This window comes from Panthera uncia, assembly GCF_023721935.1.
Source record: "Panthera uncia isolate 11264 chromosome C1 unlocalized genomic scaffold, Puncia_PCG_1.0 HiC_scaffold_4, whole genome shotgun sequence".
Lineage (NCBI taxonomy): Eukaryota > Metazoa > Chordata > Mammalia > Carnivora > Felidae > Panthera > Panthera uncia.
This window is the reverse complement of record NW_026057585.1, coordinates 53,271,104-53,298,874: the sequence shown is the minus strand read 5'-3', so window position 1 is coordinate 53,298,874 and position 27,771 is coordinate 53,271,104. Positions and strand designations below refer to the sequence as shown.

Genomic DNA, 27,771 nt, shown 5'->3' with positions numbered 1-27,771 from the left:
CCACTACTATTACACTACTACTGCTCTACTACTACTACTACTACTACAACTACAACTACACTACTATTACTCCTCCTCCTCCTCTACTATTATACTACTACTACTGCTCTACTACTACTCCTCTACTACTGTCACACTACTACTATTACTACTGCTGCTGCTACTACTACTGCTACTCCACCAATTCTCTTTCCTAGCCTCCTGAAAAGAGATTGAATGAGAGGAAATGGAAGTTTGTAGCTTATATAATTTCCTTTGTTCTTCCCCTGAAATTTTATTTCATGTTAGCGGCTCTGAGGGCGAATGACCTACAGCATCCAGTTTAACTGGAAAGTATTTTTCTGCAAGATTAAAGAACTATGAGGTACAGTTGGTGGTGAGGCTGCTCATGTTTCTGAAGAAGAAACTTGAGGTCCTGGAACTCCCAGTCCATTCTCTTCCCTGATACCAGGCTCCTTATAATCCCCAAACCTAGAATTTGATGGTAGCTTTCTATAATTTTGCACTGTGTAGATCATAGTTGCTCACTAACTTTTAAGTAAGTGCCCTAAATAGTTGTATCCTTTCAAATTATTCTATTAAATTGTTCTCTGTATTTGGCCCAGTGTCCCATGGGATGAATGGCTAAATCATGGGGATTTGGAGAGATGGGTATAATTATTTGGACTATAGAATGGGAAAACTGAGGCAACAGGACCTATCCCCAACTGGAGAATTGATGGTGAGCCTTGGTACCCATTGTCATTTCTGCTGAGGAACACTTTTCTTCCACCACCGTGGTGGTGGGTCAGTAAAGTCATTCGAATGTTCATCAACTGATTGAGCACCTACTCTGTGCCAGGCACAGTGCTAGTTGCTGGGAATGCAGTGGTGTTTTCTTTTGGGAGCACTCTTAGGAGTTGCTCGGGATGTATCATTTAATTTGAATGCTTGCTGCTGCCCTTTCTGGCACCTCCAGAAAAGGCAGAGATAGTAGCTGCTTTGTTGTCCCTTGTTCACGACAGGCGGACATGCACCCATCTAGCTGGCACATCATCTGGTGCCTGTGATCGACCTGAGTCATGCAGTCTGCGTTTTGTTTCCCCAGCGCTGCTGGCTTCCTGTGATAAGCTCCATCTTGGCTGTGATGCTGCCCTCCCCCGGGGTTGGGATAACAGCCTCCTGGGGACCGTGGCTAATCTCAGGAGAAGCGGAGCCTCCAGGGAAAGAAGCCTGTCTCTTCTTGTGTGCACCTAGGATTAGGCAGAGCTGCTGCTAATGCACTTAATTAGGTAAGGGCCAGGGGTGACTACTGGGAACAGGAAGCTTGGGGGGTGAACCTCCTGTCCGCCCCCAGTGAAGACCTTCCTCACTGTTACCTTTTCTTGTGGCTCAAGCCCACCCCTCCCCACCCCCCGCCCCCCCGGCCCCGCTGAGAAAGCAAAATTAGACGAAAATCAAAATACTGGCTCTAGGAGTCAGCTATTCAACTACCTGTGACCTTGGACAAACCTCAAAAGTCCGGTTTCCCTATTTGTAAAACTTGGGGTACAAATCATGCCTACCTCACTAACTTTTGGTGAGGATGAACTATTGTAATACTCCTGAACGCTGGCACATACTGAGTACACCCAATAAGCATCAATAACTGTGAGCTAAGATGACCATTTTATAGGTGGGCAGCCTGAGGCCTGCACTGGTGTTGATCAGAATTAACCACCTAGAATCCCTCAGTGCTGGAGTCTGGAGTAGAGTGTTGGAGTCTCCATCACTAGGCCACCAATAAACCAACTTCCTTCTCTCAGGTGGTAACCCTCTGTGCCCTGCTGCCTGGCCTGGAGACAGAGAAGAGGAGGATAGTTCAGCAACAGAGGCCAGAGGCTGGAGAGTCTCTTCCAGCTAGACCACTAACTGGACCACCACATCCCTTGAAGTTTGAACTGAATTTCCTCATCTGTAAAATGAGGTGGCTTGACTGCCCCTCTGGACCTAAATTTTTAAAAAACTTTTTTTTAATGTTTATTTATTTTCGACAGAGAGAGAGAGAGAGAGACAGAGAGACAGCATGAGTGGGGGAGGGGCAGAGAGAGAGGGAGACACAAAATCAGAAGCAGACTCCAGGCTCTGAGCTGTCAGCACAGAGCCCGAACGTGGCTTGAACTCACAGGCCGCGAGATCATGACCTGAAGCCGAAGTCAGACGCTCAACCGACTGAGCCACCCAGGTGCCCTAAATTTTTTAAAGACGCCTACTGGAGGAAGCAGAGAGCCAGAAGGAAGAAGTGCGGGGAACATATCAATAGTACATAATAATAAAAACAGCTAGCATTTTGTAAATCCTGAATATGTGTCAAGGACTGTATTGGGTGCCAGGATATACTGGGACCAGAACATTATCCCTATTTTCTGGGAGCTCCCAGACTCATGGAACTGGGGAGAAGGCAGTGGAGATAGGGAGAGACAAATAACCAAAAGAATTAGAATTTGTGGTGACATTTGCCATAAGAGAACTGTGAATGGTGAGTTGTGGCTCCCAGACATGGCTGTCCTTCGGTGTTGTGCAGCTGCCTGTGCATGCAGAACCATCGACACATGTGGTGTGGTTCCGAAAGGTGTACTGTGAAAGGGAGCCTGAGCCCTGTGTGCTGGGGAAGGGGAGTCTGTGGTCGAAAGGGCAGGACCAGGAAGATTGGAGCTGGGTGGGGGTTTGCAGCCAGGCAGCCAGGCCAGAGCTCTAGGGGGCTAATGGATTACATTCCTCCAGTTAGAAACCATCAGAAGCCCCACTGAGCAGGGCTCTTGTGGCTTCAGAGCTTTGCTGATGTTTCCTCCTGCAAGGGGAAAAAGTCAGTTTCTGATTTAAGTGTTACCTTTCTGTCCTCTTGCTTTCCTAAGTGTGACAAGATCCAAACCCAAATTATTTGCACTAAACTTGTTAATTTTAGCAAGGTGGTAGAATAGAATAAGAATTGGAAACAGCTGAAACCCTGCCAGCTTTCTTCTCTGTGAGGTTGTGTTTGCTGACCTTCTAAAGAAAGATCTGTTGAAAACCTGGCTGTAGGTGGTGGATGTGACACTTGCAGACATAGCATGGACCTACTGTGTACTTGCATCTAAGCTAAGTAATGTCATGAAACAAGCTTTCTCGAGCTCTTAAGATTGTTAAAATACAGTTCAAAGCCACGGAAACCTGTGGGAGCGATTTCTGCAAGGTGGGAGGCTGAGGGAGGCTTTGAAGCTGTCCTGTCTGAACACTTAGACCGCTGAGTGGAACTCTTAAGCACTTCACGTGCCTTAAACGGTCTAGCGCAAAGTGTGTTTGGGAACATAAAATCTCCTGCAGATACCAGAATTAAAACCCTTATCTCCTCCCTAAATATTGATTTAGAATAATAGCTTGTTTTGAACTTTCTCTCAATAAATTGATTTTTAACTGAGAAAAATACCTCTAGGGAAAACTTTAGACAGTATAGAGTTAACAGTTTTGGAGACATGGGGTAGCTGATCAGAAGGGTGTCCTTAAAGACATGAAAAAAGGAGGAAAAAAGGTGAAGGTATTCCTTTAACCAGAAGACTCCTCTTCCTTCTGATTGCATACTCCATCGACACATTTTATTTTGAGTATGTTTTGTTTGGAAGACCCTGTGCTGGAAACTGAGGAAGAGACTATGATTTCGCCCCTGTCCTCTGGGGGCTGTGTGTGTGTGTGTGTGTGTGTGTGTGTGTGTGTGTATTGTCTTGGATGGGAAAGGAAAATGAGATGTTTTTTGGAAACTTTTTTTCTTTTCAAGAGAAAGGATGACATCAGGGCATAGTAGAAAGAGCTCTGAACTAAAAATCAACAAACTTGAATTCATCTCCTAGTCCTGGCTCTAACTAGCTGTGTGACACCAAGCAAGACGTTTGCCTTCTCTGATCTTCAAATTCTCTGATACAAAGCAATGGGGCTGGATCCCGCTCTGTGGACCAGCAGCATAGACACCACCTGAGAGCTTGTAAACAATGCAGAATCTAAGGCTGTTCTCCGGACCTACTGGGTTAGAATCAGCATTTTAACAAGATCCTCAGGTGATTTGTATGCAAATTAAAGTTGAATAAGCATTGTTTTAAAGAAGGATTTCTGTTCTAATATTCTAATGTTTTGTGCTTTTTTCCCTAATATATTGTAAAATCCAGTTATGAAGAATTTATCTAAGGTTGGGCTGGGCATTCTTACCCTTCTAATGTTGGTACTCTGTGAGAGAAAAGATTTAAAGGCAGAGTCATGCACAAATAGTTATGAACTCAGTTCCAAATAAGATATATATATATATATATATATATATATATATATATATATATATATATTTCTCCGTTTTGCCTTGCGTTTTAGGTCTTGGCATTATGGTAAGGACAGCTGTGAGAGAGAAGAGGAGGAGGTGGGAAGTCTAGGTGATTGAAGGTGGAGATGGCAATGGACTGGGACCTTCTGAGCTGGCGAATAGCACAGAGCAGTGGGTCCCCAGCTCAGGTCCTCAGAATCAACACAAGGGTTGTGAGGATTGAATAGTTTTAGTGCTTATAAAATCATGTTTATTATTTTTCTTTTCTTTTTAAAAAAATGTTTATTTTTGAGAGAGAGTGCAAGCAGGGGTGGGGCAGAGAGAGGGGGTCAGAGGATCTGAAGAGGGCTCTGCTCTGACAGCAGCTAGCCCAATGTGGGGCTCAAGCTTGTGAATCACAAGATCATGACCTGAACCAAAGTCAGGTGCTCAACCACTGAGCCACTCAGGAACCTCTGTATTTTTCAAATATATATGAATGTTGTTTTGATAGACTGAATGAAAATTCAGAGTGACTTTTTGATATTCTATATTTTCCTGGTTAATTGATGTTAAATGTTAAACCTTTTCGATGGGGGGAGGTCTACATCATTTTTGTTATAAACGGCATCTTCTTACTTGAAACCATTGGGAACCATTGGGATAGAGGGTAATAATTATTAATGATACTGATGACAATAACTAACAAATACTGAGAACTTTCTACTATTTACCAGGCACCATGTCTTATGGGGAAGGACCTTAGGTATCTGCTAGTCAATTTATAGTTATGGAAACTGAGGCTCCTAGCAGGGAAGTGACTTGCTCTGAGTCATACCTTGAGGGAGTGGTTGGTGGGTCCAGGACTAGAACATAGGTGCCCTGGCTGTCGGCCGGTTCTCTATCTGCTGTGCCAGACTTCGTGGTTTGTCCATCCTGTGCCTCAGGGGAGCACATGCAGGATCATTGTTAGTTTTCCTGGATTCCTCCTGTGGGAATCATAGACTGCCAGAGTTGCTTCTGGGCCAATCATTGCATTTACAGGGGAGCATACCTGGCCTAGCAAGGGAAAGGGACTTATCTAAGGTCAAACAATTAGTTGGGTTTGTTTGCTTGTTTTGGTCTTCCTCCACCTGAAATTCGGCTCTTTATAGTATATATTTTCATAAGAGGAGTGGCTGAGTGAAGCAAGCCCTTTTGTGAAAACAAATGAACATGGTTTCCGATAATCTCAGGATTTGTAAAGATTTATATATCTTTTAAAAGGATTTAGCATAGTCACTAATAGTTATAAGCAGTCAAATTATTATTATAATTATTTTTTTATTATCATTTTTTTTTACCAAGCTTTGCATATTAAATTTAGGAACAGTTTTGTGTTTTTATTTTTTAAATTTTTATTTATTTCATTTCATTTCATTTTTTTTTAGAGAGAGAGCACGTGCAAGCGGGAGAGAGGGGAAGAGTAAGAGAGAATATATATTTTTTCATTTATTTATTTTGAGAGGAGAGAGAAAGAGAGAGCAAGAGAGCATGGGGGAGGGGCAGAGAGAGAGAGGGAGAGAGAGAATCCCAAGCAGGCTCCACACTTTCAGCACAGAGCTAGATGCAGGTCTTCAGCTCACAAACCTTGAGATCATGACCTGAGTTGAAGTCAAAAGTCAGATGCTTAACCGGCTGAGCCACCCAGGCATCCTGAGAGAGAGAATCTTAAGCAGGCTCCATACTCAGTACAGAGCCTGATGTGGGGCCTGGGATCATGACCTGAGCTGAAGTCAAGAGTCAGATCCTCAACTGACTGAGCCAGCCAGGTGACCCAGTTTTGTGTTTTTTTAAAAAAAAACTTTTTTAGTGTTCATTTTTAAGAGAGAAGAGAGACAGAGTGAAAGCAGGGGAGAGGGAGACACAGAATCCGAAGCAGGCTTTAGGCTCTGATCTGTCAGCACAGAGCATGACATGGGACTCAAACTCACGGAGCTCGAGATCATGACCTAAGCTGAAGTTGGATGCTTAACTGACTGAGCCACCCAGGTGCCGCATCCGGTTTTGTGTTTTTAAAAATTGGAATGACTGTAGCCTTGACTCTCCTCCAAACCCCTGACTCTGGTCATGTTCTCAATCTTAAAGATAGCCTCTAAAAGGGCAGACCACCAAGTTCCTTGTCACCAAATACAGAACCACACAATCATTGGAAACCATGTAATGGAAAGGGAGAAAGTTCACATTGACTGTTGGGACAGCTTCATCTCTGTTACAAGCCCACAACTTACTGTCGTTGAACTGAGAAGCTGTCTCCTGGGCCATAGATTGCCCTATCCTCAGAAAATAAGAAGAGGAGGGGTGCCTGGGTGGCTCAGTTGGTTAAGCGTCTGACTTCAGCTCAGGTCACGATCTCACGTTCCGTGAGTTCGAGCCCCGCATCGGGTTCTGGGCTGATGGCTCAGAGCCTGGAGCCTGCTTCCAGTTCTGTGTCTCCCTCTCTCTCTGCCCCTCCCCCGTTCATGCTCTGTCTCTCTCTGTCTCAAAATAAATGAACGTTAAAAAAAAATTAAAAAAAAAAAAAAAAAGAAAATAAGAAGAGGAGAATTATTCTCCAGGAAGCAGTCAGCCACCTTTCTGTGCCACATATAGCTGTTACCAATCCAGGGAAGTAGGACCTGGGTTAGAATCAGGGCCAGCTTCATGGGTGTGCAACCTTTGCAGCTGAACAGGGCCCCTGCTTCAGCCTCAGCTGTGGACTTAATACTCTGCTATTGCTGTCCTGAAAATTTTAATATTATTTTGAACAAAGGGACCTGCATTTTTATTTTGCGCTGGGCCCTGTGAATTATGTAGCTGGTCTTTGTTAGAATAATTCAGAATCAGGACCAAGATCCCCTGAGGAACAAGTCAGTGGGGACTGTAGCCTTTTGGGCCAAGGAGAAGGAGGAGAAGGAGAAGGAAGAGAAGAAGGAGGAAAGGAGGAGGAGGAGAAAGAGGAAGGGGAGGAGGAGGCAGCCACCACAGGCCTGACCCCTTGTGGTGATTTCCAGTATTGTGTATGGACTAAAACCAGCAGCCTGCCGTCAGCTTTCACAGGAAGGAGAGAAGGGAGGATCTCTCACTGTCCTATTTCTTTGCCTGATGATAGACAATCACTCCTTCCATTCTAATTTCCATCCCTAACCCCACTCATACATAGTACCCAACACATAGTAGGTCCTTAACATGGTGTGGTTGTTGACTTTATTGCTGCCCTGTGGTGAACCATCACTAGATAACTTCGAAAAAGTAGATGAACCCCTTTGTGGTTGAGCTGCATTATAACCTGGTCTGTTTTTTGTGCCATCACCCTACCTCTCATCTGGATGATCCAGACACCTTCTACTAATTTCCTTGCTGGTAATCTCTTCCTCATATTAATCCAACTAGCTGGATTAACTCTCCCAGATCCATCACTTAATCCATCATGTGATCTACACACACTTACTTAATATTTCTGAATCTCAGTTGCTTCGTCTCTAGAAAGGGGATGATCATGTCTACCTTGGAGAGTTGTTAGGAAAATGAGAGGTAATACTTGTAAAGCCCTGAAAATAATAGTGACTGGCTCATAATAAGTGGTCAGTAAAGAGTAGTTTTTCTTGTTATTAAATTATAAGATTATATGAATGATATACAAGCAGCTTTCATTGTGTCATTTCCCCTCCTCAAAAAAATCTTTAGTGGCTCCCCATTGCCCCTGGTCATGGAGGATCAAAGCTCCTAGCCACAGTCTACATTGCTTAACTTTTCCCAGTAGTGTTTAAAAAACTAGTAGAATGCTAGTTGCGGTTGCTGTTTTTGCTCTTTCTGTATCTTATTTCCCAAGGGCACTGGGATCTCCTTGGCAGTGGAACTCTGTGTCACCCCTTGACTGCCCAGGTGAGCACCTGGCATACAGTGTGTGTGTGGTTGTTGACTGCTAACCACAATGTACTTCAGGAATATAGTGCAACTTTGCTGGTTTCCCATCTGTTTATACCTCTTAGCCCCTTCAGACTGGAAACGGATTATGATTTTGCATTTGAATCAGCAGGAGTTAAAAACAGCCATCCTTCCTTTCCTGTCCCCCCCCCCCCCATACAGTGACTGTCACTTTCTATTGGGATTGTTTGTTTACATGTTTGCCTCCCCTCTGGACTGTGAGCTCTGGGTGGGGAGGAATGGTATTTAATTCTCCTTCCTAGCTTCAGTGCCCAGCCAGTGAGCCTGGCACAAATAAGAGGTATTCATTAAATATTTGTCAAATCAATGAATATTAGAAAGCTCAAATTTTTATGGCAGACATGGGAGACAGTCGGAACTGACTTTTTACTTGAAAAACATTGTTAATTAGATCTGTATAGATCATTTAGAAAATATGCAGTTGAATATCTTTTATAGTCAAAGAAGAAAGTCAGTATAAAATACCTAATTAAAAGCAGAAGCTAGCATTTCCCCTTGGAATGAAGGCAGGATCATGAGTATTTTCCTTTTCTCAGCCCAGGAGATGGGCAGACAGCCAGACTCAAAGACAGGGATGCTGTGCAGACAGACAAGGTTTGACATTAGAAGGAATGGGTCTGGGGGCTACTCTGGGTCCACGTTTGCTTCAATGTTTCTCCACATTGAGGTTGAAAATGCAAAGAGTGTTAACTTCTTTAAGATATTCCGAACCATTGGCAACTCCTTTATGATGTTATGCTCTGTTACCTATGAAATTATCATTTGTTTGTGAACTTACTAAACTGGCATATTTTCAGGAGTAGGCTCTAGATTTAAGGTTAAAAGCTCCAAGAGGTATGGGTCTTTCTCTTGTTCTTCTCAGTGCTGCTGAGCCTGTCTATCCATGGAATGCCTGGACCTCTGACCCACATACACCTGTCCTGGGTATAAGAAGCAGGTGAGGACCAAGAGCTGGGGAAGCGCAGAGGGTTATGATGTTCTGAATGATGTCTGCCACCTGGAGGAAAACTGGGCCCTCTGAGAAGGACAATGAGCGGGTATACTCTAGGTCAGGACCTTGCTGCTCAGAGTGTGGTCTAAGCCTTCCAGACTTATTGAATCAGACTCTGCGTTTTACCAAGATTCACAGATGATTCATTTGCACACTAATGTTTGAGATGCTCTGCTCTGATGAGAAAGTCTCATCCTTGAGGCTTGATAGTCCAAATTTTTGTCATTTTAGGATGTAGCATGACTCTTGTTCCGGAACTGCCTTGAATCCCAGAACTGCCACCATGGAGTTATTACCTGGCCTTTTTTAGTCTTAAGAGTTTTTCATCTATAAAATGTATATGTTGAGTGTTTTGCTGGTTTTGTGTGTATGCATTAAATGAAATAATGTAATGCTCTTAACATATAGTAGAAATTTAATAAATACGTTTTAGTTGTTGCTGATATTATTTTTATTTTATCTGAGCCCCAGTGCAGACAGTTCAACTATATATTATGATGGGAGAATTGCTGTGCTGTCATTACTAAAATGTTGTAATTTTGCATTTGTCTTTTGTATGAATTAATAACTGGCCTTAAAGAATCATTAGCTTCTGAAGTGCCCCCCCCTTTTTAACCTGTTTTTGTATTTTCTATTCTTAACATGGATACATGTGTTATGTGGTTCTATTTATGGCCATCATTTTTTTATTAAAATTTTTTTTTAATGTTTAGTTTTGAGAGAGAGACAGAGCACGAAATGGGGGAGGGGCAGACAGAAGCCAAGACACAGAATCTGAAACGGGCTCCAGGCTCTGAGCTGTCAGCACAGAGCCCAATGCGGGGCTCGAACTCACGAACTGCAAGATCATGAACTGAGCTGAAGTCAGACGCTTAACTGAGCCACCTAGGTGCCCCCATCATCTATTTTTATTTATTTATTTAAAATTTTTTTTTTTAATGTTTATTTATTTTTGAGACAATGTAGAGACAGAGTGCAAGCAGCAGAGGGGCAGACAGAGGGAGACACAGAATCCAAAGCAGGCTCCAGGCTCTGAGTTATCAGCACAGAACCCGACGCGGGCTCGAACTCACAAACTGTGAGATCATGACCTGAGCCGAAGTCAGGCGCTTAACTGACTGAGCCACTCAGGGGCTCCTCCCCATCATCTATTTTTAAAATATTGAATCACTTACTTTTTTTTTTAGTTTATTTATTTTGAGAGAGAGAGAGAGAGAGAGAGAGAGAGAGAGAGAGAACAGGAGGTGCAGAGAGAGAGAGAGAGAGAGAGAGAGAGAGATTGAGAACCTTAAGCAGACCCCACACTCAGCATGGAGCCTGACTTGGGGCTCAATGACCTGGGCCAAAATCAAGAGTCAGATGCTCAACTGACTGAGCCACCCAGGCACCCAACCACTTTTCATACTCGTTTCATGAATTTATATCTTGTACAGTTAAAGTCATAATTACAAAAAAACCAAAAAACCAAAAACCCAACCCAAATAAACCTGTGTAATGAGCTTTGGGACCACACTCTACTGATTCTTGTTGGAATAAAGTTCGAGAGTGGGTGAGGATAAGGTGGGGGCAGAAGTGCGAGGCTTGTCTGGGAGTGCCATAGACAGTGGCAGAGGCTTCACAGAGGGGATCCTGGGAAGTGTTGACTAATCTGGTGAGTCAGTTGTGTGCAGGTTGTGTACAGACTTCTACATTTCTGTTTTTGGGCATGCTATTTAGAGCTATTGAGGCACTTTCAAATGTATTCTCCCACTTAAGTTTCACAACACTTTTGGGAAATAGGCAAGACAAGAAAAGGGAGGTTTATACAAGTTGAAATGTGTGAACATGAGTAAATATTTTTTTTTTTTTGAGGATGGGTTGGGAATAAAGTTCTGATTTTTCAGAGTTATATGCCAGATGTTTATTCTTCTCTACTGCCTCTTTTCATGCAGTTTTTTGTTTGTTTGTTTGTTTGTTTTGTATTTTTAATGACTGAAACAAAACATTTAAAACCGCAACTGCTGGAAGAACCATTTGTTCTTGCCGGTCTTGTACCTCTCCTCGAACTTGACCTTGGCCTCTCGTCATGCCTTGTGTTTACAAGCAGGGTCTCTGAAGACATCCTTGTTGATGACAGCTTTGTCCAAGGTGATATCCATAGAGTACCTTGTGGGTACGAGATGATTGTAGTTATAAACTTTCATAAAAGACTTGATCTTTGACCTTTTGGCGATTTTCTTCTTGCTCATGGCAGCTGTCACTTTGTGGGGAGAGCGGTCAATTCCAGCCACCAGAGCAAGGCTGTAGGGACGATCTTGTGTCCAGAGTAGCATCTGACCAGGACCAGCACCACCTTCCCGGGTTTCATGAATTTGCCCATCTCGACACTAGCCTCTTTTCATGCAGTTTTGAAAGCAGTGATGGGACTCTGGCTTTAGATAATTACCATTTTCTTACAACATTATGTTGATGCTACAGAGTATATCAGTGATAGTAACATACCACATATCTCAGTGTTAGATAATAATTACCTCTAGCAACCTAGATAAAAGCAAATAGTGGGCAAACAAAACTCCTCTGGACCAGTGCTGCCCAATAAAATTACAAGGTGAGCCAAATATGTAATTTTAAAGTTTCTAGTAGCTACATTAAAAAGATAAAAGGGAACAAATGAAATTGATTTTATAATATATTTTCTTTAATACAAGATATCCAAAATATCATTTCAACATGTAATCAGTATAAAAATTACTAATGAGATATTTTACATTCTTCCATTTTTTAAAATGTTTATTTATTTTGAGAGAGAGAGAGAGAGAGAGAGAGGATAAGCAAGCAGGGAAGGGGTAGAGAGAGAGAGGGAGAGAGAGAATCCCAAGCAGGCTCCATGCTGTTAGCACAGAGCCCAATGCAGGGTTTGAACCCACGGACTGTGAGATTATGACCTGAGCTGAAACCAAGAGTCGGACCCTTAGCCACCTGAGCCAATCAGGTGCCCCTCACATTCTTCTTTTTAAACTAAGTCTTCAAAATCAGGTGTGTGTTTTACATTTATAGCACAGCTCAGTTTGGACTTGCCACATTTCAGGTGTTCAATAGGCATATACATGAGCAGCACACCTGGAAACTTTGAGGAAAATAATTGTAACAAATGCAGGAATGGGAGCACTTTGACATCAAAACCCTCATATCGTGGGGACAATTTAATTTAGAGACAGATAGTTTTGTAGATTTCAATTGCTCACAACATGGCCCCAAGTAATTAAAAATGAGATTAAATGATTTACATCATACTGTGATTAACAGTGCAGAGTTCTATGTGAAATATATATTTTTAGAAAAGTCCATCAAATTTTTTTTTCAATTTAAATTTTAGTCAGTTAATATACAGTGCAGGATTTCAGGTTTCATCACTTACATACAACACCCAGTGCTCACCATAACAAGTGCCCTCCTTAGTACCCATTCCCCACCCATCTCCCTCCATTAACCCTCAGTTTGTTCTCTATCCTTAAGAGTCTCATCTGATTTGTTTCCCTCTCTTCTCTTCTCCTGCTCCCTCCCAGACGTTAATCAAAATGTTTTGTTGCTTAAAATCCACAGATGAGTGAAACCATATGGTACATCAAACTAGTTTTTGAAAAAAAAAAAAAAAAGTGACATATGACCCAGCAGTTGTACTCCTGTACCTTTGTTCCAGAGATATCAAAACTTATGTCCACACAAAATTGGAAATAATCCAAATGTCCTTTAATGGTGAAACAAGCTGTGGTACGTCCATACCAGGAATATTGCTTAGCAGTAGAAGAAATGAATGATTGCTACTTCTGTCAACTTGGAGGGATCCCATGGGAATTATGTAGCCTGAACAACTGATCTCAAAAAATACATTTATATAACATTTAAAAAATAAAAATATAGGGACGGAGAAAGATTAATGGTTGCCAGGTGTTAGGGACTGGGTGGGGGGAATCTTTGGGTAGGGGAGGGCTGTGACTATAAAATGGTAGCACGGGGGACCCTGTGGTGATGGAACAGTTTTGTATCGTGATTATGATGGTGGTTATGTAAATCTACATGTGGTAAAACTGCACAGACCATACATGCACCACACAAATGTGTGCATGTAAGATAGGTAAAATCTGAGTAAGGCCTCTGGATGTACCAAAGTCAATTTCCTGATTTTTCTGTTGTATTGTAGTTATGTAAGATGTCACACTGGGGAAATATTGGGGAAAGAGTACGTGAGACCTCTCTGTACTATTTTTGCAACTTCCTCTGAATCTATGATTATTTCAAATTTAAAAAAAAGTTTGGTGTTTGAACAGTTGTTCTATTATTTGGAAGGCCTCTTGCCTAGAATTCCTAGTGAGGAACCCTGGTGAAGCTGAATAAATAAAGACGAAGTACATAGACCTTTGTTCAGGACTGTCCTTTCTGTGCACTTGGTGCTGGATTCATGTCAATGCAGGGGGGCATGGTCGTGGCCAGGCTGCACACTCTCCCCATGTAAGGAGGCACCCCCCATGCTGATCACTCCCAAGGGCGCTCTTGTTCTGGGCTGTCTCAAGGTCACTGCGGTGGACAGTGCTACCACTGAGTACTCATCCTAAGGCACCCTGACCAGTCTCTAAACCTGAATGTCCCCTGAGGTGCCATTCTGCTGTTTGACCCCACCATGAGAATGCTGGAGACAGCGTTTTGGCAGCCTGAACTCTCTCTCCACATTTTCATATTAATGTGTCACTGGCTTTCAGCACTTGCCTCTCAGTAATGCGTTTAGTCCCTGGTGAGCATTCCATAGCCAGATGAACTTTAATCCCTGAATGTTCTGAAAGGGAGGGTTCTTTTTCCTCTTTTGAAGATTCTGCTCCCCTATAAGAAAAGTGCATGATTTAATTAATGGATGAAAGAGAAAGGCCCAAACTGAGCCAGAAAGGAGTCAGCAGCATTGCCACCCACCTGCAGACACACAAGAAGATAAAAGTAGCATCTGATGGGGAGGGGAAGGACCCAAGAGGGAGGAGGACAGGCTCTGTCACAGTGGTAGCCCAGAGTTGGAAAGCCCGTGCTTAGGACCAGCTCGGTCATTGACTAAGTGTGACCTTGAAGCTCAGTTTTTGTGGGATTTTTTTTCCATTCTTTTAAGACGGAGATGAGAATATAGATCCTTCCTATCTCCTGATATGTGTAGATGACAGAATGAGGAAGGGGGCACGTCCACTGCAAAGTCTAAGATGCTCTCCAGTGCAGTTATTGACAATTGCAAGTAATGCATTATCTAGAATGAAAATACCAAGCCCAATTAAGAGAGAAAGATGGGGAAATGCAGAACCTTGTTCTTGTTCTTTAAAGAAAAAGCAAAAAGGTGCTCCTTGGTAAGTAGTCTGAGTTGTCTTATAATGATAATAATAAAATTATAGTAGTGATTATCTGTTTGTTCATCCATAGGGGCATTTCTCAGAGTGTAAGACTCTCCACTAAAACAGATGCTCCTTGGCTATATAAGTAAGGCAAATTGTGTTGCCCTTTGGAGATTTATAATGAATGTATTAATGGTTCTGCAAAGCCCTGCAACCAAGAAAATTGTTTGACTTTGTTTAGTCCAGTAATTCCTCATTTTATTATCCACAGACCTCCCTGCTTCCTGCCTGCTGACTTTCTCTTAACTTTTACATACCTGGGTTAAATTCTCTGCTACTAGTATATGGCTCAGCAAAGCTTTGAACTGAGTTCTTAGGGTTTTGTTATCAGCCTTATGTGTTTTTCATATGGTATAAATTTTGTAAATAACTTAATTTTTCTTTTTTTGTTGGCTTAAAGGAAGCTCAGAGAAAATTTATAACTCAGGGTTAGGATATTGTGACCTTTCTATCTTTGTACTATGTTTTCTCCCGTTTTCTTTCCTTGTCTTGTTGACAGACTCATTGACTCTGACTTTAAAATACTTGTTATTATGTCGTTCAGTGTAGCATAAGCCACATGGAATTCTCTCTGGGTTGAGGTGGAGTATGGATATTGATAAAGAAACAACAAACTAATACTACCAAAAATAATCTAAAAATAACAATAACAAGTCTTTAAAGAGGCACTATTATTTGTCAGGCACTGTACTGGGTCCTTTTCGTAAATGATTCCTTTTTCATTTGATGAAGGTGCTTTTCCCTTTTATCCTAGGAAGTTTCAGATCTCAGGATTCCAATTTAGATTCTCAGAATTTTACAACTGGGAGTGACTTTTGAGAGCATCTGACCTTAAGAAATAACCTTGAGGGAGGTGAAAGTCTAAACCATCCAGGACAGATGGTCTTCTGAGATTCACCATGGCAACTGTAGCTAATCTCTCCCCTTCTGCCACTTCTGGGAAAATTGCTTTAGGGAAATACCGTTTTAACTGGGACCATGAAATCATTAATGATGGGCAAGCTGGGAGCTTGGGGGGTTATGTTTGGAATATAAGGATTCAATGCCTGTCTCTCTTGGGGGTGGGAGGAGCAGCAGCTGTGTGCTGGGATCATCTAGGACAATTTCTGCCCGATGAGAGAGGAGGGCAATATCTCCCTCCACCCAGCTGGGCTTACTTGGCAGGGCTCTCTCACATGCTGAGCTGGTGCCTGCATTGGCCTCTAGTTACCCTGCCTTTACCTATCCCAACCTTTCATCTAAGATCTGTCCTGAGTCACCTGATATCATTCTTCCCCATCCAGAGCCATTGGTGACTGTCCCTGGTTTCAGAGAGCTTTCCCTCACTTGGCACTGGGCATTGCAATTCCTCACTGCATCATCTTTCCATGTGTATGTGCCCTCTTGTCTCCTGAATAGACTGGGCACTCCTGAGGGCAGGAATGCTGCCATATCCACAGTTGCTTCCCAAGTCCCAGTTCAGTAGTGGGCACATATTGGTTCTAGGGGGAGTAGTTACTCTCCCTACTGATTGGCATCAACAAACATTTGCTTGACATCAATAGGGTACAGGGCTCTGGGCTGGTCTCTGGTGATACAAAGATGCTTGCACACTTTTCAGTTTGTGCTAATAACTCTTACCTCCTTGCGAGGAAGGACTAGGACTTATTCATCTCTATCCCTAATACCCAGCATAGTGCCCTACATCTAGAAGACTGGCTACTTTTTCTTCCCGGTGTTTGTTGTTCTCCTCCCCCTCCTCTTCATCCTCCTCATCCCCCTCCTCTTCTTCCTCTTCCTCTTCCTCCTCCTCTTTTTCCTTCTCCTTCTTTTATAGTAATAGGGGCTTTCACTGGGCACATTTCCCAGCCTTTCTTGTAGCTGAATATGGTCATATGATCAGGTTCTGGCTAAAGGGATGTGAACAGCAGAAATGTATTTATTTTCCAAGTTCTGCTCTTGGAAGGAAAGGAGCGGGCTATCTCTTTCCCTTTTTTCTCCTTCTTGGGCTGGAGTGCATGTGGGCCAACTTCAACTATATGAATAAAGGTAACACTTTCAGAATGGCAGAGCAATGAGATGGAAAGGTCGTGGGTCCTCATCATCACTGACCTGTCATGTTAGGCCTGGACTGAATCTTTGTGCTTTTTATCTGGAAGAGAATGTAGATGTGAGAGACAAATAAATTTGTATCTTGTTTAAGCTTGTTTTGTAACTTGGGGTTTCTTGTTACAGCAGCCTAGTTTGTATTCTAGTTAATTCACTAATGAATAGTTTGTATTCTGATTAATCCAGTAATTCGCTATTTAGTAAATGTCCATTGAATGAATGAATGAATATCTGCCTTGCCCTATTGTCTTATAGTTTTAGCAGCAGACAGTGCACACATTTATATTGGGGGAAAAAAAGTCTCTCAAGTAACTTTCATCTACATTTCACTGGCCGGAACTATGTCAGATGTGTCTCTCTAGCTGCATATGAGGCTGTGAATTTGAGTTTCATTTTCTAATCTCTGTAGTTGAAGAGGGCAGGAAAGGGGGCAGGAGAGGGGAGGAATGAGTGAATTAATCTATATACTACCTTTCAGTCACAAGATTAGCTTTGACTTATATTCTTTAGAGTTACAGGGCTTTACATTTTTTAAATTAAAAAAAGACTGTAAGCCACCTAATTTGAAGAAGAGATACAGTTTTTATCCCAGATGAACCAGATTTTGGAAAGATAAGAGGTCTTCAAAAGAATATAGGTAATTATCAGTAGGGACCCTGGGGCTAGATGTAGTCATCTTGTCATACAACTTGATTCATGGCCACCTGGAACTGACTACAAAGGGATATTGATGCTGAGGCCACCTGCTACATTCAGCGTCTTAAATACTTCTTTGGGGCCATAGCCAGTCCCAGGTGAGGTATAGCCATCCCAGAGTCTTCAGGTGAGCTGGAAAGGTAGTATCGGGGCAGTCAGAAACATTCAGCAGACACTTAATAAGCACTTCTGTGCACCAGCCAAGCTGGGTACTGGGGATCTAGAAATAAGGTCTGCCATCAAGAAGGAGAAGGAGAGGCAAACTCATGAGTACTCTACCGTGGATGAATGCCATATAGAGTGTTTATAATAAGTATCGGGAGCAAAGGGGAAAACAAGACAGAAAGTTTTCCAGAAAGCATAGCGGGAGGTGCCTGGAGCTGAAATCGCTTTATTTCAGTGCCAAAGAGACCCCAAGACTCTCAAATATACCTGGTTTGCTTCCAAATTGTGTTTGAATTAGCATTTTGTGTGTCGTATATGCATTGTGGGGGAATGGGAGTTTCAAAGAAGTCTGGAATTGAGGCACTGTCCTCCTCCACGTCTAGGGCTGGCACTTCGGAAAACCTGAGTGCATGTGCAGTATGACACCTGAGCAGGGGAGCTGCGGAAGGGCCAAGTTTTATCAAATGAGGTTTTCTTCTTTCGATTAAAGAAAGTTGTTTATGAGTATACTTCACTTTAGGTGGCGGATATAGAAGCCTGAAAATATCTGTGTAAGAAAATCTTGATAAACTAATCATCTGCTATACTTTTCCAAAGCCAAGAATATATTGGACATTTAACTTTTTGGATTTTGGATTTTCTTAAAGCAAGGCATATGAGAAGTTCAAAGAAGGTGCTGTGGGGTACTGACAAAGGAGGTACACAGAGTTCAATTCTGGTTAACTCATCTTACCAGAGGAAATTTCATAAAACAAACAAAAAACTCATCGGTGGTTTAACTCACCAACTGTTGGATTCCGATGTTACGAACAGGTTAGACGCAGGCAACTTGCCCAGGTTCAATGGAGTTTAAAGGCCAGGTGTTTGTGTAGGGGGAGAAGAAACATACAAAATGTATTCGGGAAAAATGTATTCAGTTAAGAAAAGAGAAATCCATTTTGAGAGTTTAGTGCATATGTTCATTTTATAGGTGTGTTGGGAAATTGTCAGTAGGTCCGTGGATTTGGTCACAAAGCCTTTTGGTTCATTTAGGGGAAGAATGTTGCTTCTTGGGAAGTGGCCAGAGGAGTCAAGAGATATTTTGGGAGTATTCTAAAGCCTTCTGTTTCCTCTTTGTTGATGCCTTCCCAGTTTTCTGGCCCTGAAACTTTTATATGCATTAGGAAATCACATAGAAGTCGGAGGCACCCTTTCTTTACTTAACCATGTGTCCAGATCAAGTGCTGAGTTTTGGAGAGAAAAAGACACAGTTCCAACCTTTAAAGAACTCAGAGGTGGGTGGGGACACACACACACACACACACACACACACACACACACACAATCTAAATAATATAATGTAGTATGGTAAGTGGTATAAAGTGTTGCAGTTTTAGGGAAGAAGGACCAATTAATTGTCTGTAGGATATCAGAGAAGGCTTCACAGGGAAGATGGAATTTATGCTGGATATTGAAGGGTCTTGAAGGTGATTTCCAGGGAAAAGAGAAGAAAAAGGCATATCAGATGGAGGGATCTGAATGTGCAAGGGCACAGAGGTGTGAAACAGATGCTGCCCCTTGCAACATGGCTGGCAGTTCATCTGGCTAGAGCAAGGATTTGGGAAGCCTGTGAAGGGTATTTTGGGAAATAATGCTGGAATACAGGTGACTTGATATTTTAGCCCAGGGGATCTAATTGTAATCCTTTGGGAAGTAGATAGTCTCTCTGTAGGAAAATGATTAAGTGATAGTTAGAAAAATATGTTTGCCAAAGAGCTAGAGCTTCTGAGTGTAGACCTTAGGGACTCCTATGGATTGTCTGGTCTCTTCTTGGTTCCGGTGGGGTGCTAGAAACCTAACTTGTGTCTGAAAATGGACCCTAAAGGATACAGGAAGTGCCGAGGGGCTACAGAACCAACCAACTGGCACTGAGGTTAATATATAATTTGCATTAACTTGGGTGAATATAGAGTAGGGAGAGTGGCAGGAAGGTAAGTTCATGCTCGTCTGATCATTGTGTACTCTGAGCACCTTTTCCTTTAAGGAGGCCTGGGCATAGAAAGAAATGAGCATCCCTTCATGTAGAGCAGTGCCTAAGAAGTCCAGATTAGGTGTGGTCGGGAGGTCAGTTGCTTGTGGCTGGATCCTCTGAGCGGATGGAACTCAATGATCAGACAATTAATTAAACTGTCAGACAATTAATTGTGAGAAACTGGTGCAGGTGTTTAGGTTACTCTTTAAATCAAGGTTCACGTCTCCTCAGTCAGTTGACACAAAATGCCATTTGGCCAGAGAGCCTTGTGGCCTGTCTTTTCTGCCAAAATCCTGCAGTCTTCTGTGGGCAAGTTGCTTTTGGTAGACTTTCCTGGGGAACCTCTCCCTCCATCTTTCTTTCTTCCTTCTGGAAAGGGACAGTAAAGAATAGCAGGAAGGACCCTGGTCTTTGAGGCCAGAGGCTTGGTTCTAACTCTAGTTCTGCTAGGTACCTGGTGACTAGGGGCACAAAATGGCATTTCTTTTCTCTGGGCCCTAGTCTCTTCATTTGTGAGGTGAAAATATTGGAGATTCAAGGTTTTTTTATTTTTATTTTTATGACTTTGTAAGCTTGCCTGGTTTCATGGCCTGTTTTGGCTTCTCCCTCTACGAGTGGAGTGATATATGATCTAGAAGGGTCTGCGTGGCTCAGGCAGTTGGTATGAGAAGAAGAGTTGTCTTACCTTTGGTTCTGCCTCCTCTGGTCCAAGTTGGAATTAGTTCCAACAGATAAAGAAAGCTTTTGGGAAAGAAAACTAGACTCTTAGATTAGGAGCTGGAAAACCAAGGTCTCCAGGTAAAATCTGGCCTGTGGCTTGTTTTTATGAATAAAGTTGTATTGGAACACACCCACACACATTTATTTACACATTGTGTATGGGACGGGGGGTGGGGGTGGGCTTCTGTTCTACCATTTCAGCATTGAGTAGTTGCAATAGAAACTGTAGGACCTGCAAAGGTTAAAATTTTTATTATCTGGCCCTTTATAGGTACATTTGCTGATCCCTATTCTAGGTCATAAGCTCTAGGAGGGCTGGGGACATGGCAAGTGTTCAGAAAACTGCGATTGAATGAACGGATAGACAAAAAACCTTAATTTATTGGATAAGTACATGTGTTGACAACAAACCTTTTGTGACACACTTTAGGTCCCAATTTCCCTTTAAGTAGAACAAGAACAGTAGTACTTACGAAATAAGCAGTACTTACGAGGATTATTTCCTGTAATACAACTTCGAGTGTTTAAATGCTATTAAAAATATAACTACCATCTATTAAGCTTTATATGTGTCGAGCACTCTATTAAGGACTTTATTTTTATTAGCTCATTTAATCCTCATGACCACTGTGAGAGTAGAACTATTGACCCCAATTTATAAATGAAGGAACTGAGCCCAGAGAGGCTGAGTCACTTGCCAAGGTCACACAGTTGGTAGAGGATTGAGCTGGGAATCCAACCCCAATATGTCTGGTTCCAAAGCCTTTCTACCACGCCCTGCTGCCTCTGCGTGCTGTTAAGGGCTTTCTATCTTCTTTTTAAATAGGAGAAGCAAGTATTGATCTTGGGGGTGGGGGTTCTCAAGATGTGGAATAGTTAAATGAAAAAGGTTGATTTTCAAAATTTTTAACCGTTTATTTATTTATTAAAAAAAATTTTTAATGTTTATTTATTACTGAAAGACAGAGGGAGACAGAGCATGAGCGTGGGAGGGGCAGAGAGAGGAGGAGACAAAGAATCCGAAGCAGGCTCCAGGCTCAGAGCTGTCAGCACAGAGCCCAATGCGGGGCTCTAACTCACAAACCGTGAGATCATGACCTGGGCCGAAGTTGGACTCTTAACCAACTGAGCCACCCAGGTGCCCCTCAGATTTTTAACCGTTTAAATAATTGAGAGAACCATATGGTTACTCATCATTACAAGTACACTTTAGAAAACACTTTTTAAAAAATGTTTATTTACTTCTTAGAGAGAGAGGGGGAGAGGGAGGGGCAGAGAGAGAGAGGGAGGCAGAACCTGAAGCAGACTCCAGGCTCTGCACTATCAGCACAGGGCCTGATGTGGGACTTGAGCTCATGAACTGTGAGATCATGACCTGAGCTGAAGTCAGACACTTAACTGACTGAGCTACCCAGGCGCCCCTAGAATATGCTCTTTAAAATTCAGCTTAGTTACATTTTATGGGAAAAGTTAAATCAGAGACTATGTTTTTCTCTTGGAAAGACAAATCTTGGTAAATTACAGGGAGTTGGAAAATTTTCATTTGTTTAGCAATGTTGTATGTAATGGTAATACGCATTTAGATGCTGCCTTGTTCCAGAAATCTTCTCCAGTTGAAAGGACCTCGCTCAGAGCCATGTATCCAGCATATAGCAGACATTGTATAAATGTTGGTTGAATGAGTGAATGGATGATGGCTGGATGAATGAATGAATGCCTTCTAGTACTTCATATATACTGCCTTCCAGTATAATTGTGTGTGTGTGTGTGTGTGTGTGTGTGTGCCCTTACGTATTACAGAGTAAGCACCTGTGCCCCTGCCACATCTTCGTACCACTTATGAAGTCTACCTACCATAGTGCTTGGCACTAAGTAGATGCTTAATAAACCTTTGTGGCATTAAAGTGAAGGATGGTCTGTGGCCCTCAAAGCTTTTGTGGACTGAGTGAATGAAATGTTTGAAACTAGTATGAAGATCAGATGGATTTCTTTCTGTAACAGGGGAATGTTTAATTTTTTTATTTTATGAAGTTTATTTATCTATTTTGAGAGAGAGAGAGAGAGCGGTTGGGTGAGCACAAGCAGGGGAGGGGCAGAGAGAGAGGGAGAGAGAGGATCCTAAGTGGGATTTGTGCATGGAGCCTGATGTGGGGCTCGAACCCATGAACCATGAGATGATAACCTGAGCGAAAATCAAGAGTCAAATGCTGAACCAACTGAGCCATCCAGGTGCCCCCAGGGGAATGATTTAAACCCACTGTTATATTGATGGCAAAAATCCATTGAAAGCAAAAAATATATTTATTGCTTTAGATAGAAAGAATATTTGTTTCTTTTATTCTGGAAGATACATTCACGAAAGATCATTGAGCTTGCTTTTTCCTTTCCCCTACTAAGTTGCCAGTTTGTGGCTTTGTTTGATGCCTATACTTAACTTTTTAAGTGAAACATTCATAGTGGATGTGGCCCTGATTTAGGAGTTTTCCCTCATCAGCCTTTTCTGTTGCCAGTTAGTTGTTTATCTCTTTTGTGCTTTGCATATAACCTATTGATTTGCATGCTGTTTTGGATTGCTGAAGTAGGAACACCTGAATAGTTCCTGTGAACATTTTAGCTTTTGGGGGTCAGGCAGCTGCTAAGGGGCAGTTTGAGTAGGACCAGGGCCAGAAATCCTCACCTGCTTTTGTGTCCATGGAAGAAGTTGGCCAGGAGCTGTGGGCAGACACAGGTACGTTCCATGTCCTTTGGCAAACAGGATGAGCAAGCGAAGTCACTGACCAAAATCTCAGCCTGGGGTGACTGATCCCTTACAAACTGGTTTCCCAGCTTTTTCACATACTCTTTTTCTTGATTTTTTTTTTGCATTTGTATATAATTTTGGGTAACTCCTTTATTTATTTTTTATTTTTTAAAAAATTTTTGAGAGACCAAACATGAGTGGGGGAGGGGCAGAGAGAGAGGGAGACACAGAACCCGAAGTGGGTTCCAGGCTCTAAGTGGTCAGCGCAGAGCCTGAAGCCAGGCTTGAACCTATGAACCATGAGATCATGACCTGAACAGAAGTCGGATGCTCAACTGACTGAGACATCGAGGCACCCCCAGGCAACTCCTTTAGAACACTAATACAGCTATTCAGGCCACTTACAGGGTCAGGGCAGTGGCTGTGGCCTTTTCTTGGCCTCTTAATATTTGTATATTTTATTGGAGGGTCTCTATTCCCCTCAGCTAGGGGTTTGCATCTACTCTGCCTAATTCCCCTCTCCCCCAGCTTCTTCTCACTTAATTCGTTTCCACCCATGGCTTTGATATATTTGGAAAAGGTACCTGTGCACTGGGATATTATTACTGGGCTCTGTTTGTTGATTTTTGCAATTGCACTATAATTCATGGTTGGTCTTTTGGCCAGCCTGAGACCACCTGACCCTCAGCAGCCCTGGTCCCTCCAGATCAGCCTCCAGGAGAATAACAGCTTTACCCATTTCCATCATTGACACTGGTTGAGAGTCTTCCAGCAATGAGGACTTTTTAGAAATGGAGAAGAGCAGAGCCAGGGGAATACCAGTAATTACACTAATCTGAGAGCATTAAATCTTCAAATATTATACATTTTTGGGTAAGCAATTCTGTCGTTTTTGAAGTTTGGTTGTCTTTTTGTTTCTTGGGTGGTGGCCTGTAATTTTGTATGAAGAAAAAAATACCTAATCCTTCTCTGTTGACGTGCTGTGGAAATAAGGCTGGCTTTTTGTTGTTGTTTTCTTGAGTGTTCATGAAAGGAAACCAGGAGGATGTGTGGGTCTAATAATATACTACTTTGTGTATGAAGATAAAACTAATAATAATAATACCTTGTTCAGTGGTGAAAAGCTTTTAACTTTCAAAGCATATTTCCTTTTATGAACTTATTTTATCAGCCAGAAAGGTGATTTCAGTTACTTTCCCCTGCAGTGATGCGAGATCTGTGGGAGCTTGTCTGCCTGTGCAGGTGAGTTTGAGAGTCTCCATCCCAGAGGATCTTAACCAGGGGTGATTTCCAGAATCACCTGGAAAGCCTATGTGACTTACACACACTCGGATTCTGTTGTTGACCTACGGACACAGACGGTCGAGAGGGAGGGGGAACTTGCCCATTTGGAAGAAGCTTCCTGGGCGATTCTGTTGTATCCTACTGACTAAGCCACCGCGTAAGTCCACTCCCTGTACGGGACCCCTCCAGGGGTTGTGGTCATCTGGCTTGGCTGGGATGCCATACCCTCTGTGACTGGGACCCAAGCAGAGTGATTACTGATCTGAGGTTGCGTAGAGCCCCCAGTAGCATTCACTCTTGCAAGTTGGCCACAAGGAGAGATTTATTAACTATTTTAACAACTGAACATTTGCATTTGTGCACAGTGACTGTCCCTCCCTGTGGGGCACTTACACACATTGTCTCATGAAATCATTTAGATCAGTTCCATCATCAGAGAAATGTGTTGCCAGCCCCTTGAAAGAAAATGAGCCTTCAGTTGGATTTAGGCGATGTGATCTGAGAAGAATGATTTAGTGGGTTTTTACATGGATTTCTTTCACCTCAGTTTCTTGGTCTGTGGTATGGGGCTAGTGATACACGCCTTACAGGACTGGGGTGCTGCCTCTGTTCCATTCAACCTGTCAGCCTCCCTGAGTATCCATGTCTTCATTTGCAAGATGAGGATAAAACTACCTACCTTACAGGCTTGTGAGGATTGCATGTGGCACAGCAAGAAAAACACACTGCATTCTGTTCGCTACATCGCAGATGCTCAATCCATAGCAGGTATCTTCCTTGCTGCTTTGTATTATGGGTCTTTGTGGATGGCAGGTATGTGTTTCATACAGCTGGCGTCCTGGAAGGGGCTTCCCGATGCCATGTACTCCTGCTGGTTGTGGAGCAAACGAGGGTTATAATGACAGTAGGAGGAGCTCCTTTGTATTGAGTGCCAGGCACCGTGTTGGGCACTGGAGATACAGTGGGGAGGACAAGATGGACACAGTTCCTGACCTCGTGGAGCTTAACAAGGAGAAAGCCCTAAAGGGAACATTTTCAAAGCATTACTCTTCTCTGTGTGTAAGGGGAAAGCTTTCATGTAATAGGATGGCTTCTAAATGTGTATTTCATAATGTAGTGGGTAGAGTGTGGAACGTGTCTTCTGGGAGGAAACTGGAGTTTTGCATTTCCTGACTTGCTTGTGCTTTTGAATTTGTGGCTGTAACGCTGCCCTGCCTGAGGTTTCAGCAGTTAATGTTTCCCAGGGCTGCGTGATGTAAACGCCCCGTGGTCTGTATATACCAGAATTCTGGGTATGTCCGGGACAGAGGGGAAAAAGGACCATTTTCAAAGTCTCTCCTGAAGACTTTGTTAAGTTTTACTTGAATTTCTCCCCATCGTCTTCTTCAAACGTCCCTCATGCTTAATGCACAGAAACCATGCCAATGTTTTGGAAGATTCAGGTTTGACCACCGTGAATTGGTTCGTATTTCCAGCAGGCCAGTTATTTAATTTCCTGTTGGAAGTCTACAAATGTTGGCACTGTTTGCTCTCTGGCAAATGACCAAAACCCAGTACAGTATCATTAGCAAGCTCTGGTATAGAGATTAAAGCACGATTGTCTTTAGTAAGAGGCCATCTCTGTTTAGGAGGAGGCTTGGGGGGCTGCAAGGGTACGGGGAAGCACAATCGAGCTTTCTAATCAAAACCAAAGTACAGTAACAGGGATTCACTCAAGAGAAGGGTTAGAAGGAGGGCAGGACTCTGTTTTCTGTTTTCTTGTCTCGATTTCATTTGTTTGGGTTATTTCTCTCTAGACTCTGGGAGAGTCTGGAGGCTGAGGCTGGCCTGGGTTGTGGAATGTCCTCGTTGAGGTCTTCTGCATCTTCCTGACTCCCTCTCTCCCTTGGCAGTGCTGCTCCCGGGAGTCACCTGCCTCCAGAGGGTCAGTAAGAGAAACAGAGTGTCTCCAGGCATCCCACTATAATAATGGAAATGTGACAGAATGGGCATTTACTGTGGTATGGGTGAGGCACTTACATATGCTCCTTCCTGTCTTCATAATACCCTTGTGAGGAATGAATTATTATTCCCATATTGAGGATGAGATTATCAAGGGACACAGAGATTTAGTTATCTGCAGCCAATGAGTGTCTGAGCTGGGGTTGGAAGCCAGTTCTGTCTCTTTGAAAAGTTCTTGCTCTTTCCATATGCTGTGTCCATACCCTAGTAGGGTTCTGGGGAGAAAAGGGGTTTTTGAAAGGAATGGTGAGAAGTTTGAAAATTTGCCTAAAATGAAGCTTGGAGGATTATTTCTAGATACATCTTACCATGTTAGCCTTGTCTTTCATTAGGAAGGATCCTTCAATGCTGGCTTCTTGATAGAATGAGCACAGAGATGTATTTTTTCCTTCTAAACATTGTATCGTGAAAAATGTCAAACATATTAACAAGTGGATGATAGTGAATATGTAAGTTCTAACCAATTGTTATTCTCTTCCAGGCACACTGCTAACTGCTTTATTAACTTGATCTCATTTACCCTTTCAACATTCTCAATTTACAGATGAGCAAACAGCCTGACAGAGCTCCAACTAACTGAACTTCTCTAGATAGCAAGTTGTATTGTGGATTTGAAACTGGTGCATGGAGACTGGAGTGTGATTCCTCTGCATTTCAAATTATTCTTCCCTGTATTTCTGTTCTTCCTCAATGTCATATTATTTAGAAAATCAAGTTCCAGATGGGAGGTCCTAGAAGGTTACTCATGAAGCACAATTCTCAAGGTCCCAGAAATTGAAGGCTCTTAGTCATTTCCAAAGATTCTCTGGGACAAGACCTACTTCTCCTGAGTATCCTTGTCAGACTTTTGTCAGGGACAGGGCAGGAATTCTCTCTCCAGAGTGTCACAGAAAGTTTTTGTAGGCTTTGGAATTTTTTTCTTTAGTTTTTTAATGTTTATTTATTTTTGAGAAAGAAAGAGACAGAATGTGTGTAGGAGAGGGACAGAGAGAGAAGAAGACACAGAATCAGAAGCAGGCCCCAGGCTCTGAGCTGTCAGCACAAAGCCCGACGAGGGGCTTGAACCCACAAGATGTGAGATCATGACCTGAGCTGAAGTCGGACACTCAACCAACTGAGCCACCCAGGTGCCGCCTTTGGAATTTCTTATGACTGACTTATATCTTTCTTTCACACACTAAAAAAACAAACAAAACAAAACAAAAAAACCAAACCCTTGCCTTTGAGCAAGGTGTTAATTTTTAGTGATGGGATCATCTGTGACCTCCTCAGACCCACAGGACATCTTTCCTTCCTGGGGAAGAAGATGGCATTTGTTGACACTGACTCATATAGGAGCAGTATAGGTTATGCACATGACTTTTGTAAGGGACCATGCTTAAAAAATAATTGGTGCATTTTAGCATATTTATGCCTGGACCTGCTTTG

General features: G+C 42.6%; 1 protein-coding gene and 1 pseudogene across 1 annotated transcript in view; one reads left to right on the top strand and one right to left on the bottom strand.

The window, feature by feature from the left end:
• Nucleotides 1-27,771, top strand: part of ROR1 (receptor tyrosine kinase like orphan receptor 1) — a 398,760-nt gene that overhangs the window by 17,737 nt on the left and 353,252 nt on the right. The window lies entirely within an intron of this gene.
• On the bottom strand, nt 10,502-11,595 carry LOC125912533 (60S ribosomal protein L27-like; annotated as a pseudogene).